Source organism: Xyrauchen texanus, chromosome 34 (assembly GCF_025860055.1).
Source record: "Xyrauchen texanus isolate HMW12.3.18 chromosome 34, RBS_HiC_50CHRs, whole genome shotgun sequence".
NCBI lineage: Eukaryota > Metazoa > Chordata > Actinopteri > Cypriniformes > Catostomidae > Xyrauchen > Xyrauchen texanus.
Genome location: NC_068309.1, coordinates 25,930,940 through 25,951,445, shown reverse-complemented (window position 1 = coordinate 25,951,445; position 20,506 = coordinate 25,930,940). Strand labels below are relative to the sequence as shown.

General features: G+C 41.1%; 1 long non-coding RNA gene across 1 annotated transcript; it reads left to right on the top strand.

Moving 5' to 3' along the window:
• The first annotated feature begins 2,765 nt into the window (after window positions 1–2,765).
• LOC127628089 (uncharacterized) lies at window positions 2,766–17,511 on the top strand. Its single transcript, XR_007968606.1, has 5 exons — window positions 2,766–2,899; window positions 13,439–13,511; window positions 13,653–13,730; window positions 15,161–15,217; window positions 15,379–17,511. It is a non-coding gene; the product is annotated as an uncharacterized LOC127628089 (long non-coding RNA).
• Window positions 17,512–20,506: the final 2,995 nt, after the last annotated feature.

Genomic DNA, 20,506 nt, shown 5'->3' with positions numbered 1-20,506 from the left:
CAGCAGGTTATGGGGTTTGCTTCTGTGTTGGGTTGCCACTTAATGTTCAACGTAAAAACTGGGTCATAAAGCAAAACCAATTCTCGAACCACGTTGGTATTTCTGCAGATCTATAAAGTGGGTCATAATAAAAAAGTAGCTATTAAGTATTAAGCAGCTTGTGAGGACAATAATGGCAGGGCTGTAGGAAGCTCTATATATGCGCGGACCTCTGCGCGGACCTCCGCTTTTAATTCTCCTAACACGGAGGAGCGTAAACAAGCCAGTTATGCCCTCCGTAACACTATCAGTGCAGCTAAACGCCAGTACAGGCACAAGCTTGAAGGCCAGTTCAACACCACTGACTCTAGAAGTATGTGGCAGGGAATTAACACAATCACGGACTACAAGCGGAATAAAGTCTCCGCCATGAACACCGCTGCATCTCTCCCGGACGAACTTAATACATTTTATGCTCGTTTTGAGGACAGTAACACCGCCCTCGCGGAGAGAGCACTCGCTGCTGACGCTACAGAGGTTGATTCACTCTCCGTCTCTGTTGTGGATGTAACCCGATCATTCCGACGGGTGAACATCCGTAAAGCCGCGGGTCCAGACGGCATTCCGGGCCGCGTCATCAGAGCGTGCGCGAATCAACTGGCTGGTGTTTTTACGGACATTTTCAATCTGTCCCTCTCCCTGTCTGTAGTCCCCACATGCTTCAAAACATCAACCATTGTGCCTGTACCAAAGCAAGCTATAATCACATGCTTAAATGACTGGCGTCCTGTTGCTCTGACCCCCATCATCAGCAAATGCTTCGAGAGGTTAATCAGAGATCACATCTGCTCTGTTCTGCCCACCTCTTTGGACCCATTGCAGTTTGCCTACCGCAACAACCGCTCCACTGATGATGCCATTGCATCTACAATACACACTGCTCTCTCCCACCTGGAAAAAGGAACACATATGTGAGAATGCTGTTTGTAGACTACAGCTCAGCATTCAACACCATAGTGCCCTCCAAGCTTGATGAGAAACTCCGGGCTCTGGGCTTAAACAGCTCGCTGTGCAGCTGGATCCTGGATTTCCTGTCAGGCAGACGTCAGGTGGTTAGAATGGGCAGCAACACCTCCTCATCACTGACCCTCAACACTGGAGCCCCGCAGGGCTGTGTTCTCAGCCCACTCCTGTATTCCCTGTACACACATGACTGTGTGGCAACACATAGCTCCAATGCCATCATTAAGTTTGCTGACGATACGACGGTGGTAGGTCTGATCACTGACAATGATGAAAGAGCCTACAGAGAGGAGGTGCACACTCTGACACGCTGGTGTCAGGAGCACAACCTCTCCCTCAACGTCAGTAAAACCAAGGAGCTTGTTGTGGACTTCAGGAAGAAAGATGGAGAACACAGCCCCATCACCATCAATGGAGCACCGGTGGAGAGAGTCAGCAGCTTCAAGTTCCTCGGTGTCCACATTACTGAGGAACTCACATTGTCCGTCCACACTGAGGCCGTTGTGAAGAAGGCTCACCAGCCCTCTTCTTCCTGAGACGGCTGAGGAAGTTTGGAATGAACCACCACATCCTCACACGGTTCTACACCAGCACTGTAGAGAGCATCCTGACTGGCTGCATCACCGCCTGGTACGGCAATAGCACCGCAGCACAACTGCAAAGCCCTGCAAAGGGTGGTGCGAACTGCCAGGAACATCATCGGAGGTGAGCTTCCTCCCTCCAGGACATATACACCAGGCGGTGTGTGAAAAAGCTCGGAGGATCATCAGAGACTCCAGTCACCCAAGTCATGGGCTGTTCTCACTGCTACCATCAGGCAGGCGTGTATCGCAGCATCAGGACCCGCACCAGCCGACTACATGATAGCTTTTTCCCCAAGCAATCAGACTGTTGAACTCTTGATCTATCAGGATCAATAATTAGCACTGCACTTTATTAATCTATAATCTCACACTGGACTGTCAACATATTCTCCTCAATACAACTGCTATATATATATATACACATATATATTTCATATACTCCCACTTATTGTATTGTATTGTATATTCTGTTCTATATTCTGCATTGTATATAATTATTGTGTTGTGTAAGTATGTGTACATCTGATTTGTAAATTGTTTTGTGTAAGTATGTGTACATTTGATATGTAAATTGTGTTGTGTAAGTATGTTGTTTATTGTAATTGGTATATGTCTCGTCACTGTCATGACTGCTATGTTGCTCGGAACTGCACACAAGAATTTCACCTACTGTTGCACTTGTGTACATGGTAGTGTGACAATAAAGTGATTTGATTTGATTTGATTTGATTTGATTTGATATGCTGTGTATTCTGTCTCGCTCAGTCTGGCGTCTATTCCAAAGACATGCAAGTGTCCTGAGGGTGAACAAAGAGAGAATGACATTAATGGAAGGAGGTAAAATAGGAGGGAGGGAGAAGTTAGAGAAGGAGCTAATGAATGTTGTTTAGTCAGGTTGTAAGTGGACAGCAAACAAAACAAACACACACACGCACACACACACACACACACACACACACAGTCTTCCTCTATCTTTTATGAACCTTGTCCTCAGGAAACTCTTCATCAGAGGTTATTTGCTCTAAATCATGTTGGTCTCTGAATAGACACTGTGTGGCAAAGATGTAATTGGTCGATTTTAGAATCCAACTTAATCAGGACTGCCTCAGAGGACCAGCCCCACAGTTACAAGAGAGAGAGAGAGAAGGGGAAGGTGAGGATTCTGGCTTACATCACTGAGCATCTCTGAGGATACGGCTGTTACATTTCCAACTGGTTTGCAAAGGGCCATTTTCAGTTTTTTCAAGCAGTATCTATACAAGTGTGTGTCTCTCCTCAATGAGTATACACTGAAATAACAACACATTTGCAAGGTAAGACCACTTTAACAAACTCCAATATGTAATGGATTTAATATTTCATGTTTTATTTGTGTTCAATTGTTTAACAAACTGTGTGTGTATGAGTTTGTCAAAGGCAGAATATTTGAGCGTGACTGTAATTTTGGGGATAGATAGTTGAGTTCAGTCAAAAACCAAGAGTCTTAAATACACACACACACACACACACACACACACACACACACACACACACACACACACACACACACACACACACACACACACACACACACACACACACACACACATGTTGTGTTTCCATGTTTTATGGGGACTTTCCATAGACATAATGGTTTTTATACTGTACAAACTTTATATTCTGTCCCCTAAACCTAACCCTACCCCTAAACCTAACCCTCACAGAAAACTTTCTGCGTTTTTACATTTTCAAAAAACATAATTTAGTATGATTTATAAGCTGTTTTCCTCATGGGGACCGACAAAATGTCCCCACAAGGTCAAAAAATCTGGGTTTTACTATCCTTATGGGGACATTTGGTCCCCACAAAGTGATAAATACACGCTCACACACACACACACACACACACACACACACACACACACACACACACACACACACACACACACACACACACACACCATGTTTTTATATACTTGTGGGGACTCCCCATACACTTCCATGGATTTGATAGATTCTATATAGACTAATGATAATTTAGATCCCCTAACCCTAACCCTACCCCTACACCTAACCCTCATAGAAACCTTTTTGCATTTTCACATTTTCAAAAAAAACTGTTAAGTATATTTAATAAGCCATTTCCCTCATGGCTGGTCCACACGAGGTAGGTTTTCTCAGGATACCCAATGTAGTATCAACATGGTCACACACACACACACACACACACACACACACGCACACACACACACACACACACACACACACACACACACACACACTGGTGCGGCTATTCTAATGAGGACTCTCCATAGACATAAAGATTTATACTGTACGAACTATAGATTATATCACCTACCCCTACCCCTAAACCTAACCCTCACAAAAAACTTTCGGCATTTTTACATTTTCAAAAAAACATAGTTTTGTATGATTTCTAAACAATTTGAATTATGGGGACACTAGAAATGTCCTCATAAACCACATTTATGGCATAACACACTTGTAATTACCAGTTTGTAACCCAACCCCCCACACACACACACACACATATTGTGTGTATATAATATCTGATACTATAACATATGACTGCCGAAAATTCTACTTAAAAAATGTATTGACACAAAGTGAAAGGTTACTTTTTAAGCATTTCAATGCTATGAATCTCTAAGAAACTAAATTTTTCTACAATGTGTGTCATACGATTATATGGACAATTATATTAATGAATTAAGATGTAACTTGATATCTGCCTTCTAACCTGACAGACTGCACATTGACAACTATATTCTAAGATAACATTTAAGATAAAACATTAAATGAATGTCCTGTGGTCTATTATATTTTGTCAGAGCGTTCAGGTTCCTTCCTGTCCAAAACTACGATAAAAATCTCCTGTAATTTCCTCTTAAACATGAAATTATTGTTTATGTTTTTGCACAACATGCTCAAACCAGATCAGAGATGAATCAACAGATTGTATTTGACATGGTTTATGCAGCATGATTGTCATTCTTGACTCATCTGTGAGAGCTTACTTGCCGTGTCTTTGAATTACTCATTAAATAAGATACAAACTAAAAGAAATATCAGCCAAATTATTAATTTGATCACAAAGGTTCAGGCAATAAGAATGAGTCATGGTAATCATTTTCCATTACTTATATGAATAAACTCAGTAGCTTGTTTGTTTACACTGTAGTGTTGGGCATTCTTAATGTTCTCTTACGCAATGTGCACAAGCGCAACGTTTTATTATTCTCTCTTAATAAAAGATAAAAAGCACATTTTGAGACAGGGATCCTTGTAATCTAAATCCACCCGGAGGGACACTGCCCATCAGCTACATTCATTCATTCATCTGTCAGGCTTCTGGTACCGGCATGTTGCCATGGTAATACTGTCTGGTGATGCAGTCGGGAGAGATCTAGAGTTTGTAGATTTTTAATGGCTGCTTCCACATCACGCACTTGTTTGAAATGACTATTGAATGCTGATTATGGATCCTTTGTTTGTGGTCATACAGAGAACACTTAAGTGCAGGGTTGAAAATAGAGTGCATTTTCTTTTCAATATGTTTTATTTATTTATCTATCTATCTATCTATCTATCTATCTATCTATCTATCTATCTATCTATCTATCTATCTATCTATCTATCTATCTATCTATCTATCTATCTATCTATCTATCTATCTCTCTGTCTGTCTGTCTGTCTGTCTGTCTGTCTGTCTGTCTGTCTGTCTGTCTGTCTGTCTGTCTGTCTATCTAGCTATGTATCTATCTATCGTTGAAGTCAGAAGTTTACATACACCTTAGCCAAATACATTTAAACAAAATGTTTCACAATTCCTGATATTTAATCATAAAAAACATTCCCTGTCTTAGGTCAGTTAGGATCACTACTTTATTTTAAGAATGTGAAATGTCAGAATAATAGTAGAGAGAATTATTTCTTTCAGCTTTTATTTCTTTCATCACATTCCCAGTGGGTCAGAAGTTTACATACACTTTGTTAGTATTTGGTAGCATTGCCTTAAATTGTTTAACTTGGGTCAAACATTTTGGGTAGCCTTCCACAAGCTTCTCGCAATAAGTTGCTGGAATTTTGGCAAATTCCTCCAGTCAGAACCAGTGTAAGTGTGAGTCAGGTTTGTAGGCCTCCTTGTTCGCACACGCTTTTTCAGTTCTGGCACAAATTTTCTATCGGATTGAGGTCAGGTGTGATGGCCACTCCAATACCTTGACTTTGTTGTCCTTAAGCCATTTTGCCACAACTTTGGAGGTATGCTTGGGGTCATTGTCCATTTGGAAGACCAATTTGCGGCAGAGCTTTAATTTCCAGGCTCGTGTCTTGAGCTCTTGCTTCAATATATCCACATAATTTTCCTTCCTCATGATGCACACCAGTCCCTCCTGCAGCAAAGCATCCCCACAACATGATGCTGCCACCCCCACGATTCACGGTTGGGATGGTGTTCTTCGGCTTTCAAGCATCACCCTTTTTCCTCCAAACATTTTGATGGTCGTTATGGCCAAACAGTTCAATTTTTGTTTCATTAGACCAGAGGATATTTCTCCAAAAAGTAAGATTGTCCCATGTGCACTTGCAAACTGTAGTCTGGCTTTTTTATGGTGGCTTTGGTGCATTGGCTTCTTCCTTGCTGAGCAGCCTTTCAGGTTATGACGATATAGGACTCGTTTTACTATGGATATAGATACTTGTCCACCCGTTTCCTCCATCATCTTCACAAGGTCCTTTTCTGTTGTTCTGGGACTGATTTGCACTTTTTGCACCAAACTACGTCCTTCCTGATGGCTGTGTGGTCCGTTGGTGTTCATACTTGCGTACTATTGTTTGTACAGATGAACGATACCTTCAGGCATTTGGAAATCTATCTATCTATCCATCCATCCATCCATCCATCCATCCATCCATCCATCCATCCATCCATCCATCCATCCCTCATAGTCTCTCACATGCCAGCAAATGCACACACCTTTCATATTGTAACGAACGCTAATCCCCAAGTTCACCCCGCCCCCTCTAGCTCTCACACTCGCTCCCAATCACCGGAATATTAGTTTCACCTGCACTGTTCTTTTCCCCTATTTATACCCTGCCCTTTCTCCCCACAGTTGTTGGTTATTGTTTAGTTTACCCCTTCGCTTTGCCAGCTCTAGTGTTTCGCTAGCTTTCCCTGTTTAAACTACTCTCTTGTTTGTCTTGTATATTCTGATCTCCGGCTCGACCTTACGCTCCCTTTACTACGCTTCTTTGGATTTGCCCCTTTGTTATATTCTGATCTCCCGGCTTCGACCTTACGCTTCCCTTTACAACGCTTCTTTGGATTTGCCCCTTTGTACTTTTGCCATTCTGCCAATAAAGCAGTTTTTCCAGACATTGTGACTATCTCTTCTTGTGCGTGTGACAGAATAACCAACCAGAGGAATGGCGTCATTGGTTGGAGGGTTCTAAGTTCCCTTTCGTTGTCTTCACCGACCACAAGAACCTGGAGTACATTCGCTCAGCCAAGAGGTTGAACCCCAGACAAGCCAGGTGGGCCATGTTCTTCACCCGTTTTAACTTTTCTGTCACTTTTCGCCCAGGCTCCAAAAACACCAAGGCTGACGTCCTCTCTCGGCTCTTCAGCTACGGCTCTAAACCTCCGGGGCCAGAGACTATTCTCCCTACATCGTGTGTCGTAGCACCCGTTAGGTGGGAATTGACGGAGGCCATCCTACAGGCTCAAGGTAACGAGCCCGCGCCTCCTCAAACCCCCCCCAACAAGATGTACGTACCCACCATTATTCGCCCTCAGCTAATGCAGTGGGTCCACACTTCCCTTTGTTCCGGCCATCCGGGTATCACCCGTTCCACTGAGCTACTCACGAGGAGATTTTGGTGGCCCTCACTCAAGGACGACGTCCATGACTATGTCCTTTCCTGTCCAGTCTGTGCCCAGTCCAAAACTCCTCGTCACCTTCCCGCTGGGCTCCTCCAACCATTGCCCATACCCGATCGGCCGTGGTCCCACATCGCCATGGACTTCATCACCGACTTACCTCCCTCCGACGGTCGGACGGAGATCCTAGTGGTGATAGACAGGTTTTCAAAGATGTGCCGCTTGATTCCCCTACCTGGACTACCCAACGCAACCCAACTGGCCAACCTCATGATCAACCACGTCTTCCGGAACTTCGGCATCCCCGTGGATATTACGTCTGATAGAGGGACCCAATTCACGTCTCGATTCTGGTGAGCTTTCAGCGACAGACTAGGCATCCAGCTAAACTTCTCCTCGGGATACCACCCCCAAACCAATGGTCAGACTGAGCGCCTCAACCAGGAGATAGGTAAATACCTGAGAGCCTACTGTGCCCAGAACCAGGGTAACTGGCACACCTACCTTCCTTGGGCCGAATACGCCCAAAATAGCCTGGTCAGCTCTTCGACTCGCCTCACCCCATTCCAATGCGTCCTGGGCTATCAGCCACCCCTTTTCCCTTGGGAGGCTGATCCCAGTGACGTTCCGGCGGTGGATGCCTGGGCCCAGAAGTGCACCCAGGTCTGGAGAGCCACCCATGACCGTCTACAACGCTGCACTCAGACCCAGAAATCCAAGGCAGACCGCCGACGCCGACCCACTCCTATATTCCATCCGGGCCAGCGGGTGTGGTTATCGACCCGAGACATCCGTCTTCGTCTCCCGTCCAAGAAGCTGAGCCCTAAGTACGTCGGCCCTTTTAAGATTGTGCAGAGAATTAACCCTGTCACTTATAAATTACTTTTGCCACCCCGCTACAAAATCTGTCCTGTGTTTCATGTCTCCCTTCTTAAGCCCGTGTTTTACAGCCCCATGTTCCCGCCCACTGCATCCCAGACACCCCCTCCACCACTCGATGTCGGAGGTCAGCCCACATATACTGTCCGGGCCTTGTTAGACTCCAGACGTCGGGGTGGCCAGTTGCAGTACCTGGTAGACTGGGAGGGCTACGGACCTGAGGAACAGTCGTGGGTACAGTCGAGGGATGTCTTGGACCAAGCTCTCAAGCTTGATTACCATCGCCAGCATCCCGATCGTCCCGCACCACTTCCCAGAGGTCGCGCTCCTCGTAACCGAGCGCGGCCGTCCGGAGCCGTCCGTAGCAGAGGGGGAAGTACTGTAACGAACGCTAATCCCCAAGTTCACCCCGCCCCCTCTAGCTCTCACACTCGCTCCCAATCACCGGAATATTAGTTTCACCTGCACTGTTCTTTTCCCCTATTTATACCCTGCCCTTTCTCCCCACAGTTGTTGGTTATTGTTTAGTTTACCCCTTCGCTTTGCCAGCTCTAGTGTTTCGCTAGCTTTCCCCTGTTTAAACTACTCTCTTGTTTGTCTTGTATATTCTGATCTCCCGGCTTCGACCTTACGCTCCCCTTTACTACGCTTCTTTGGATTTGCCCCTTTGTTATATTCTGATCTCCCGGCTTCGACCTTACGCTTCCCTTTACAACGCTTCTTTGGATTTGCCCCTTTGTACTTTTGCCATTCTGCCAATAAAGCAGTTTTTCCCGACATTGTGACTATCTCTTCTTGTGCGTGTGACACATATGCTGTGTGATGGCTGATCATTTGATGATTCGCCGTCTGCCATCTGCTACTGTAGGTGCTGACATTTGGTCCAAACTCATATTTAAGGTCAGACTTTCCTCCGTTTTTAGAGTGCTGCTTAAACAAGGAGAGCATAAAGATTGCATAAACCCCATTTTCATGTTTCTAGATCACATTTCAAAAGAATTTAACCTCCCTTTCACTATTATGTAGAGTGTTGCATGGTCTATATCTAGTAGACTGTCTAGTGCTTCTCAGCTGGTTTTGCTTCAGAACAGTGATTTTACATTAGACATCAAGAGGTTACCGAAGAACCAAACATTTTTTATTGTACAAAAGTAAACAAAAAAGCCCTTAATATCAAACTGCATGAACTGCATAAAAGCAACAATATGCTAAATTATTTACATTACATACAGTAGTCTGAATAGGCAAGTTTGTTGTCAATGTTAATTTTTGCAAAATGCATAAAAACTGCAGAAGTATATTTTATATGAGTCATATAAACAGAATGAGCCTGGAAATTGGTTATTTGAAGTGGCGTGCACTCAGAGGCATTAGGCAGACATCGATGTTTCTACCTAAGCAGTTTCAGATATGATGAGTGGAAAATTAATAAAGACAAGTCAAAGGCTTATTTCCGCTTCAAAAGATTGGTGCTTTGGTAAAGTGGGCCCTTTGTTCTGAGATGATTCAGTGGAATACAGGCTGAAGGACGTTCGGTCTAGTGTTCCAGAATGTTCTTGGTCATGTAGCACAAATGAAAAGTTTAAAAATACTTTTATTATGTGAAAAGAAAGAGACCATGGTGCAATCCTAAAGACATGAAACTACAGCTATGTAGGAAATTGGTTGCCTGGGGCAATGGTCAGTTTAAACAATTAGCCCCAGGAGGCTGTGCATTAAACAAGATCACATGGTTGTTTCTGGAAGTGAGCAACTTGTGAGAAACAGGCTCAGGTCCTGTGGGAACCAGGAAGTAATTGTGTTTACATAACCAATGAGCGTGTGAGCGTGTTTCGGAGGTTGCATTTTCGCATTTGTACTCCACTGAGGGTTACATTTAGGGTTGAGATTTGGGTTAGAGGGTAGAGTTAATAAAATATACATTCCTATTGACTATATTACATAATTAAAAAAAAAAACAACTCGCTTTGGATGCCACTCTGTGGACATTTGACTTAGAAACTTAAACTCACATGTGCCTATATGTTCAACAACACATCCAGCTTTGGCCACTGGGTGTCAGTGATTGGTAAGCACAGACTGATTTTAGCCTACAGTTGCTGCATTGTTAGTGTGACCTGTCTGACAGATTTGAGAAAATTATTTTTAGAAGTGGCAAAATGAAATAAGACATCAATGGGAATTAAACACTAAAATGTATCATTACTAATAATCAGAATAAGGAATTATTCCAAAATACACTCAATGCTCAATCGGATTGAGATCTGGGGAATTTGGAGCCTGGGCAACACCTTGAACTCTTCATCATTTTCCTCAAACCATTCCTGAACAATGTGTACAGTGTGGCAGGGCGCATTATACTGCTGAAAGTAGCCACTACCATCCTGGAATACCACTGCCATGAAATCCATGGTTCCCCATCTGTCACTCACTCGATGTTGTGTCGATTGAAGTGACACTAGGGGCTTCTTTCAGGAGCCACGGTAACCAGTAACTTTTCTCTGATTTTGAGAAAAGGCCAATAAGAAATTGGCATATAGAATTTGCATGTCCCTCCACGGACATACGGTAATAAAAAAAGGGGGGAATTGTGCATCTGTTAATTAGATACATTCTTCGGAGCGGTTGTGTGATCAGCGAGCTGAATTCACTACAGTTCACTCACCTCTACAAGAGGCATTGCTGTTGGCTTTCTCTTCTCTGCATGCCACTGCAGTCTACGCCCCTGGGCCCACCCGGACTTGGTTCTTGGATCTCACGCTCCTCGCGACAGCACCTCCCTGGCAAATTCCCCTGAGGAAAGACCTTCTTTCTCAGGGACGGGATTGCGGCCCACCACGACGCAGTGGACGGTAAGTCCCTAGGAAAGCATGACTCAATTATCAGGCCATGCCTGTTCCCCTCATGGGATCTCTCCATGGTCCTCACGGACCTTCAGAGAGCCCCCTTCAAGCTGCTAGAGTCAGTCGAGCTAAGTGCCATCTCCCAGAAGACGGCCCTCCTGACTGCACTCACTTCCATCAAGAGGGTTGGAGACATGCAAGCGTCAGCGACCCTTGCCTGGAGTTCGGTCCGGCAGATGCTCATGTCATCGTAAGACCTCGACCGGGCTACGTGCCCAAGGTTCCTACGACCCCTTTTAGGGACCAGGTAGTGAACCTGCAATCAAAGCTGCCCCAGGAGGAGGAAGACCCAGCCTTATCATGCTGTGTCCGGTACATGCTTTGCGTATCTATTTAGACCACACACAGAGCTTTAGAATCTCTGAGCAGCTCTTTGTTTGCTTTGGTGGACAGCGGAAAGGGAACGCTGTCTCCAAACAGAGGCTGCCCACTGGGTCGTTGACACATTGCATTGGCCTATCACACCCTGGACATGCCCGCCCCCTTGCGGCTTCGAGCACACTCTGCGAGGAGTGTGGCATCCTGGTGGGCATTGGCCAATGGCACCTCCCTAGCAGACATCTGTCCCTAGCAGGCTGGGCAACACCCAATACCTTCTGAGATTTTATAATCTTGTCCCGTGTTTTGTTAGGTCCGAGCACATAGATGTGACGTCACGTTATAGCAGGCCTCGCCCACGACTGGTGACGGACTCCACCCTATTATCATAGATCCTCCACTGAGTGATGTACACACACAGTCTGCCATTTTTTCCCGTGCTGGAGCAGACAAAGTGAGAAGAATAATGTCTCAGCTTCGTAAGCTTCATAAGTGTTCTGTCATTGGCTGTAAAAGTGAACATAAGAGTCTTCATGTGCTCCCGGTATCAGAGACACTGAAGTTTTGTTTTTGAAGGAAATGTTCCCCAAAACATACAAAAATGTGTGTATGTTTGTGCAAATAATTTTTACAACGGACTGCTTTATGAATGAGTGTCAATATAAAGCAGGGTTTCCAAAAACATTGATTCTCAAGCATGGATCAGTGCCAACTGTTCGTGTTCTTGCTTTATATACTGAAGATGTAAGTATCGCACTTTATATTTCGTGAATGTTTGCAAATCGCCATTCCGAATGTGATTTCAAGCTGATTTCAAGGCTTATGCAGCTCTTGTCTCTGATTGTATTCATGGAGACTAGAGCTATGTCAGGGCGGAGAGCAGCAGCTCATTTGCATTTAAAGAGACACATACGAAAACAGCATGTTTTTAATTCCACTAAAAAAAGGCATTTGCAACATGGTATAATAAATGATCTGTGGGGTATTTTGAGCTGAAACTTCACATGCACATTCTGGGGATACCTGAGACTTATATAACATAATGTAAAAAGGGGCATAATAGGTCTCCTTTAATTAACATGAGAACTTGTGCCCTTCATGTAAATACGCCAGATTTAGCCATACAGGCTAATTTTCATCTGCAGTCTCTGGCAGGTTGATGGCAAAGATAATATACAATATATTAGGATCATAGTGTTACTAATAAAGTGTTCAGTGAGTGTGTATTTGACCACAGAATGCCTCGATTGACCAATCAGAGTCAAGCATTCGAGAGACCTGTGTAATAATAATAAATATTTTGACAGATTTCTGTAATAACACCCCATTCCCCTTAAAACCCTGAGGCATTTGAGTCGATAGGGTTTTAGTTTAAGAAAGTTTAAGTTTTGCCTAAATATTGTTTCATTTTAATTTTAAGAGAGCTGTTTTCCACTTTGCTGTTTTTGGGATATGTAAATTCTGGCTTGTGTTGACTTGCAGTTTCCAGGGAGCCATATAATGTATTTGCAATGTGTCTTTTCTGCTTCTCTTTTGCCTCGCAAATAGTCTCAATCTCAGCTACGCCTACCTTTTTATGAGATTCATGCCAGGAGCAATTTAGAATAATTTTGTTCAGTAACAAATATTCTACAGACATGGCTGAAAATGTGGAGAAAATGAACCGAAAATAAATCTCTAACAAAGACCCTTGCTTTACTGAGCAGCCCCATAATCTCAATGGGCCAATTATTGATACATTTTGACACAATAACTTTCTATCAAATAACTGAGAGACAGTCTTAAAAGAAATGCTTCATTCTGCATTTTTATCATTGTTACTTTGATTAAAAAATTAATTATGTTGTTCTTCTTTGTTATATTTGCAGGGAACCGATAATTGACAGTTAATTTACAATCTCAAGGGATCAGAGCTAAGATATGGAGAGAACAGAGAATAAAGTGAGTGGAGAATGAGCCAATTGCTCAAAGCATCCCACAATACAGTAAAATAATCTTAATAAAGGCATAGATATTTCAATGCTACATGTGGCACCTATTTTGTTCAAAACCTTTATCTAACAGTATGCTTATTCCCTCAAGGAATCCACCATCTCTCCACAAAAACAGACAGTGAAAAATAGATCCAAGTCCACAGATGAGGTACAGCAAGCCAAAAAGGTAATGGAGTTCAGATCCATAGTAATTGCCTGTAGTGAATAGCACAAACTGCATCCAATGAATAACACTTCAAATGGAACAACCCACAGACAGATACTTTGGTCCATACGTTTCACACTTACACCTTTGAGGTCTTAATGACATAACATCACTAGTGCTTCATAGGGGGCGATTTTTCAATTGGCGAGAGCAGCAAGAGTCTTTGTTTCAATCGACATTTTTTACAGCTGTCCAGCACCATCTAGTGATGTGGTCAAATAATGTGTGTGTACTTTACTAAAGTTTGGGGACAAATTTGTCTCATAAAGTGATCTAAATTTGAAACCCTCCCTTTGAAGACATTTTGAGACATCTTCATTTAGAAAAAAATATTCATTACATAGTAAACATTATATATATATATATATATATATATATATATATATATATATATATATATATATAGGTTTTGCAAATACATGGTAGGGACATTTGGTCCCTGCTATGTAGGCAAAATCTGAAATCACCTATCAACAAACCCCATGAGGGTTTGCTTTAAAGAGATAGTTCACCCAAAAACAAAAATTCTCTCATTTACTCACTCTCATGCCATGCCAGATGTGTATGACTTTCATTCTTCTACAGAACACAAACGGACATTTAGAAGATTACATTAGCTTTTTAGGTCCATATGATGCAAGTGAATGGTTACCAACATTTTTGAAGCACCAAAAATAGAGCAGCATAAAAGAAATCCATAAGACTCCAGTGGTTTAATCCATGTCTTCTTAATATATCTAATCGAATTTGGGTAAGAATAACCCCTCAAACATAGCCCCTTTTTCACTGTACATTTTGCCTTTAGGCATGATCATGATTTCAAGTTCAATTACATTTCCTAATTCTTGACGCATGGGCTGAGACTAGATAGCACTGGGAAGTATAATCGAGCAAGAAAGTGTAATTTGGTCCAAAACCGATTGGATCACTTCAGAAGACATGGATTAAACCACTGAAATCTTCTGGATTACTTTTATGCAGACTTAATTTGCTTTTTGGAGCTTCAATGTTTTGGTCACCATTCACTTGCTTTGCATGGATCTAAAGAGCTGAGATATTCTTCTAAAAATATGAATATGTGTTCTGCAACAAAGAAAATCACGCACAACTGGGATAGCATGAATGTGAGTAAATGAGATAATTTCCATTTTTGGGTGAACTATTCCTTTATTAACATACTAAATAATGTATTAAATAAAATCAAAGGTTTCTATGAAGGTTTGGTTTAAACGTAGGGGTAAGCGTTATGACAGAAAATATCAAGAGCTCAGTATAAAAACAATAGAAGCCAATGGACGTCCCCACCATGAAAGAAAAAATGTATGTGTTTGTTTGTGTTAAAAAAAATCCTCGTATTAATTCTAATGTCTCTTTTTATCCTCCCACCATAGGCCTTTCATACACCACAGAAATCTCTCCCTGCTAAACCAGAGACTGAGAAACTACAGGTAAACACGAAATGATTGATTATGGACTGCTTTTACAGCTACATTTTACAAAGACAGAGACCGCTTTTGCTGTCAGAGTCTCTTTATTATGTGATGCATGCTTTTGTTTGCTGTTTAATGTCTTTGATTATATTGTGTCTAAAGATTTGTGTATTTTACAGGAGACCTCAGAACTGAGTGCCTCGTCGGAGGAGTTCAAATGATTGCTGGATTCTTTTTGCGGTTTTGAGATTTAGATCAACTGGAATTATGAGTAACAAATGATTGTTCAGTGTGTCTGTGCATACCATTGTGACTTAGTTTTACTCAGTTTAGTTGGCATAATCTCAAGTGAGTTGAAGGAAAATCAACAATAATTATGTGTAGTTTATTTGATTTTTAGGAGTCTGATAATGTTTGTGAAATTAGTGCAGAACTGGATATCACAGTGAATTGAATCTATAGATGTTGTGAGCCAATGTCTAATTTAGTGTGACATGTGTTGCTTTGTAGTTTGACATTCGTGATTGGTGTTGAGCCAAAACTCTTCTCCAGGCACCTTTGTGTCCCTAGTGCAACACACTCTAATGGAGAAATCATACAGATTTGTACGAGTTGGCTAAATCATATGAAATGGTAAGAGTTGGGTCATATGAAGAATTCGTATGACTTTTGCAAACAGCCAATCAGGTAACTCGTCTCCTCCTAAAACTTGACAATAACATTCTCTTTATGTTTTGAATCAACCTTAAAGGCTCTACTCTATGTTTAGATGTGGGGTTTGGGCATAAAATTAATTAGCATGTACACATCGTCTGACGTGGAACTTTCGCTTATTCCCACATCACACATCCAGGTATTTGCACATCTTGAATTTGTATGAAATCATACAAAACAAATTGTACGGTTTCATACGATTTAGACTTGTAGCCAACTCGTATGACTTGAGGGCCATTTTCTTTTTTCCTCTGTAATAATTTTTCTACTGTTTTCAAAATTAGAGATGGAACATAACATGAATTAATAGATAGATACAAATAAACAAACAGTTAAATAGTGATGTTGGTGATTAATGTCTGAATCATTCACATTTCCACAATTAAATCACAGTTAGCATGTCTATTCTAAGCACCAAAATGCTACTGGCTTTGTATTTCCAAATGTATCCAATGCTAACAAAGGGAGTGTTCCTTCTTGACTGGTAACTGACAGATGCTGACAAGAGGGGACTATTTTACCTTATTTTTCACTCAAAATGACTGCCGCTTGGATCATAAGAACTTTTGCTCCATTGTCATTTCACCACAGTCTGTTCACTGCATGGGAACTGATTAATTTTAAAGGCCAGATTCCCACAGATTCAGCCCCAGAGCAAAATGCAGTGCACCAAGGCTAATTTGAGTTTCAGAAAATAATGTGCTCTCAGTGACACTTTATTAGGAAATGAATCAACTCTGTCAACCTATCATGTCCTTGTTCTTGAGTGCACATGTTTGCCAACTGGCCAAGGTGCCATCAGGCACAAATATGTGAAAGGCTATTTTTATTGAATTCACACTGTTGAAAGCTATTTTAAAAAAAAACATCTGGAGAGGATAAATGAGAATTATAATGATGTATTATGTACATAAAGGTTTTGCAAAAGCTTTAGAGCATTAAACACATTAAAGCATTATAAGAACTTTTCTGTCAGATCAGTGAGAGAGTTTGTAAAGAAAAGAAATTGTGTTTGTGCATAAATGCTCTACATGTATTTATTTCTTAATTTGATGCCTCTATGAATTGCACAAGCAAGCTGATAGGGAAGAAATCATCAGGATGACAAGCATCGAGGTCCATGTGAGACCATCTAAGTGCTGGTGTCTGTCATTAAAATCCAAATCTGATATTCTTGAAAAAAGATATGTTTGCCTAAATTGTCTGGAATAATTGTCAGCTTAAGTCTTCAAGAGCAAAAGACGTGTATGGGATGGACACACTCATGCTCAAACAAATAGGTCAGTCAATTTTGGGACCACTAACGCACATCATTAATGTGTCACTAGATCAAGGGAAATTTCCTGAGTCATGGAAACTTGCTAGTGTCATTCCTATATTTAAAGGTGGTAACTCCCTTCTTTCATCTAATTACCGACCTATTAGTATTTTGCCAACAGTATCTAAAGTCTTTGAAAAACTGGTTGCTAGACAAATCACCAATCATCTTAATTGCAGTTCTTTTCCTTTGCACTCAATGCAGTTTGGTTTTAGGGCTAATCATTCCACAGAGACAGCAATATGTTATTTTCTAGAAAAGGTTAAATCAAATATGGACAATGGAGGGGTAGTGGGAGCAATCTTTTTAGATCTTCAGTAAAGCATTTGATACAGTTAACCATTCAGTTTTACTGCATAAACTTCATGCATTTAATTTTTCCCCAAAATTCATTGACCTCATTAATTCATACCTTTTATCTCGTTCACAAAGTGTAAGAATTGACCAATATAGTTCTACCCCTTTACCATTATCAACTGGTGTTCCACAGGGTTCAATTATAGGTCCAATTCTTTTCAGTTTATACATTAATGATTTACCATCTTTGTGTAAAACCTGTGACACTTTGATGTATGCAGACGACACTGCTGTTTTGGCCTATGGAAAATCCACAGAGGAAGTTGCCTCAAAACTTACAGAGGCCATGTCACTGATCTCAACCTGGTTAGAGCAATTTTGTCTGCAATTGAATATATCCAAAACAGTAGCTATGTTCTTTTCAAAAATAATATAAATATAAAACCTGAAATTGTATTATCTGGAGAAAGATTACAGGTCGTCACAGAATATAAATATTTAGGACTATATATAGACTCTAACCTAAATTTCAAAACTCACATAAAAAAAGTTAGTAATAGGATTAAGTTCAGTCTAGTGAACTTCAGATTCATTAGAGACTTCCTTTCAACAGAAGCTGCTAAATTATATTTCTTTTCTATGATTTTATCTCACATAACATATTGTTTAATAAGCTGGTCCAATACTCACTCTACAACAATAAAACCATTAAAAACATTATACAAACAATCATTAAAAATACTGGATAAAAAACCATACCACTACCACCACTGTAGTATTCTGAGGAAATATCAGTTACTTACTTGGGATAATCTAATTAAATACAAAAACATCTGTTTAATTTACAAAATCAGACATGGTCTAGCACCTCCTCCACTATGTGACTTTATACATTTTAGATCTAGTGAGATTAGGGTAACCAGAGGGGCAGTGAGGGAAGACTGCATTATCCCCGGAGAAAAACAGCTTTTGGTCAGTCTGTTTTCTCCGTAAGAGCAGCGCAGCAATGGAACACAGTGCCTGAAAACATCAGAGAGTCCTTGTCATTCTTTTCATTCAAAAAGAATGCAAACAAATGGCTGGTTGAGAGCCAATCTTGTAGTCACTAATGCTTTCTGTGTACACTTATACATTGTGTATTTATTTATTTTAATATGAATTGTATTTTTTAACCATAATGTGTTGTATTTAATTGTATTTTTGTGATTTTATACCTGTGGTTATTTTTAAGGTTGCCTTTTTTACACCCGGCTGGGGGACTACCGATGAAAATTAGCACTTTTGAGCTAACTCGGGTACATTTACATTGTTTCAATGTTGATTAATGTACACTGTCCCCTTTCAAAACAAAATAAAGATAAAGATAAAGATAATCTTGTATTATTGTTTATCTGGAGGAGCTTAGATATTCATCTGTCCACATTTAGACAAATTGCCTATAAATGGAGATGATTTAGTACTGTGACTACTCTCCCTAGAAGTGGCCGTCCAGCCAACAGGGCTCAAAGGGCACACAGGAATGCTCAATGAGGTAAAAAAGAACCCTAGTCTTGAGGGAGCATTGTGTTTGGGGCTGCTTTGCTGCTTCGGGCCTGGACCCCTTGCCATAATTGAGGGAAAAATTAATTCTCAAGTTAATCAAGATGTCATACAGGATTATGTCGACGTTAGATAGATAATAGAAGTTTGGTGATATAGCAGGACAATGACCCTACACATTGAAGTAAATCCACTACAGATTAGCTTTGAAATCCACCTTTTGGAGTGGCCCAGTCCTTAACCATTAGAGATGCTGTGGAATGACCTCTAGAGAGCTGTTCACATCAGACATCATAAGAATATGGCTGAAGCAGTTCTATAAGGAACAATTCCAAAATTTCTCCTAAATATTTTGCAGGTCTAATATGCAGCTACCCGATATGCTTGGTTGAGGTTATTGCTGCCAAACGAGATTGAACAGTTATTAAATCTAAGGGTTCAATAAATTTTTCCACAGCACTGTGAATGTTTAATGGGAAGTGTACAACAGAGACATGAATGATTATAACTGTTTGTGTGTGGTTAGCTTAAACATGTTTTGTTTGTCTAGACTTTGATGAAGATGAGATCATATTTTATACTGTGTGTGTGTGTGTGTATATATATATATATATATATATATATATATATATATATATATATATATATACACAGTGGGTACGGAAAGTATTCAGACCCCCTTAAATTTTTCACTCTTTGTTATATTGCAGCCATTTGCTAAAATCATTTAAGTTCATTTTTTTCCTCATTATTGTACACACAGCACCCCATATTGACAGAAAAACACAGAATTGTTGACATTTTTGCACATTTATTAAAAAAGAAAAACTGAAATATCACATGGTCCTAAGTATTCAGACCCTTTGCTGTGACACTCATATATTTAACTCAGGTGCTGTCCATTTCTTCTGATCATCCTTGAGATGGTTCTACACCTTCAATTGAGTCCAGCTGTGTTTGATTATACTGATTGGACTTGATTAGGAAAGCCACACACCTGTCTATATAAGACCTTACAGCTCACAGTGCATGTCAGAGCAAATGAGAATCATGAGGTCAAAGGAACTGCCTGAAGAGCTCAGAGACAGAATTGTGGAAAGGCACAGATCTGGCCAAGGTTACAAAAACATTTCTGCTGCCCTTAAGGTTCATAAGAGCACAGTGGCCTCCATAATCCTTAAATGGAAGACGTTTGGGACGACCAGAACCCTTCCTAGAGCTGGCCGTCCGGCCAAACTGAGCTATCGGGGGAGAAGAGCATTGGTGAGAGAGGTAAAGAAGAACCCAAAGATCACTGTGGCTGAGCTCCAGAGATGCAGTCGGGAGATGGGAGAAAGTTGTAGTAAGTCAACCATCACTGCAGCCATCCACCAGTTGGGGCTTTATGGCAGAGTGGCCCGACAGAAGCCTCTCCTCAGTGCAAGACACATGAAAGCCCG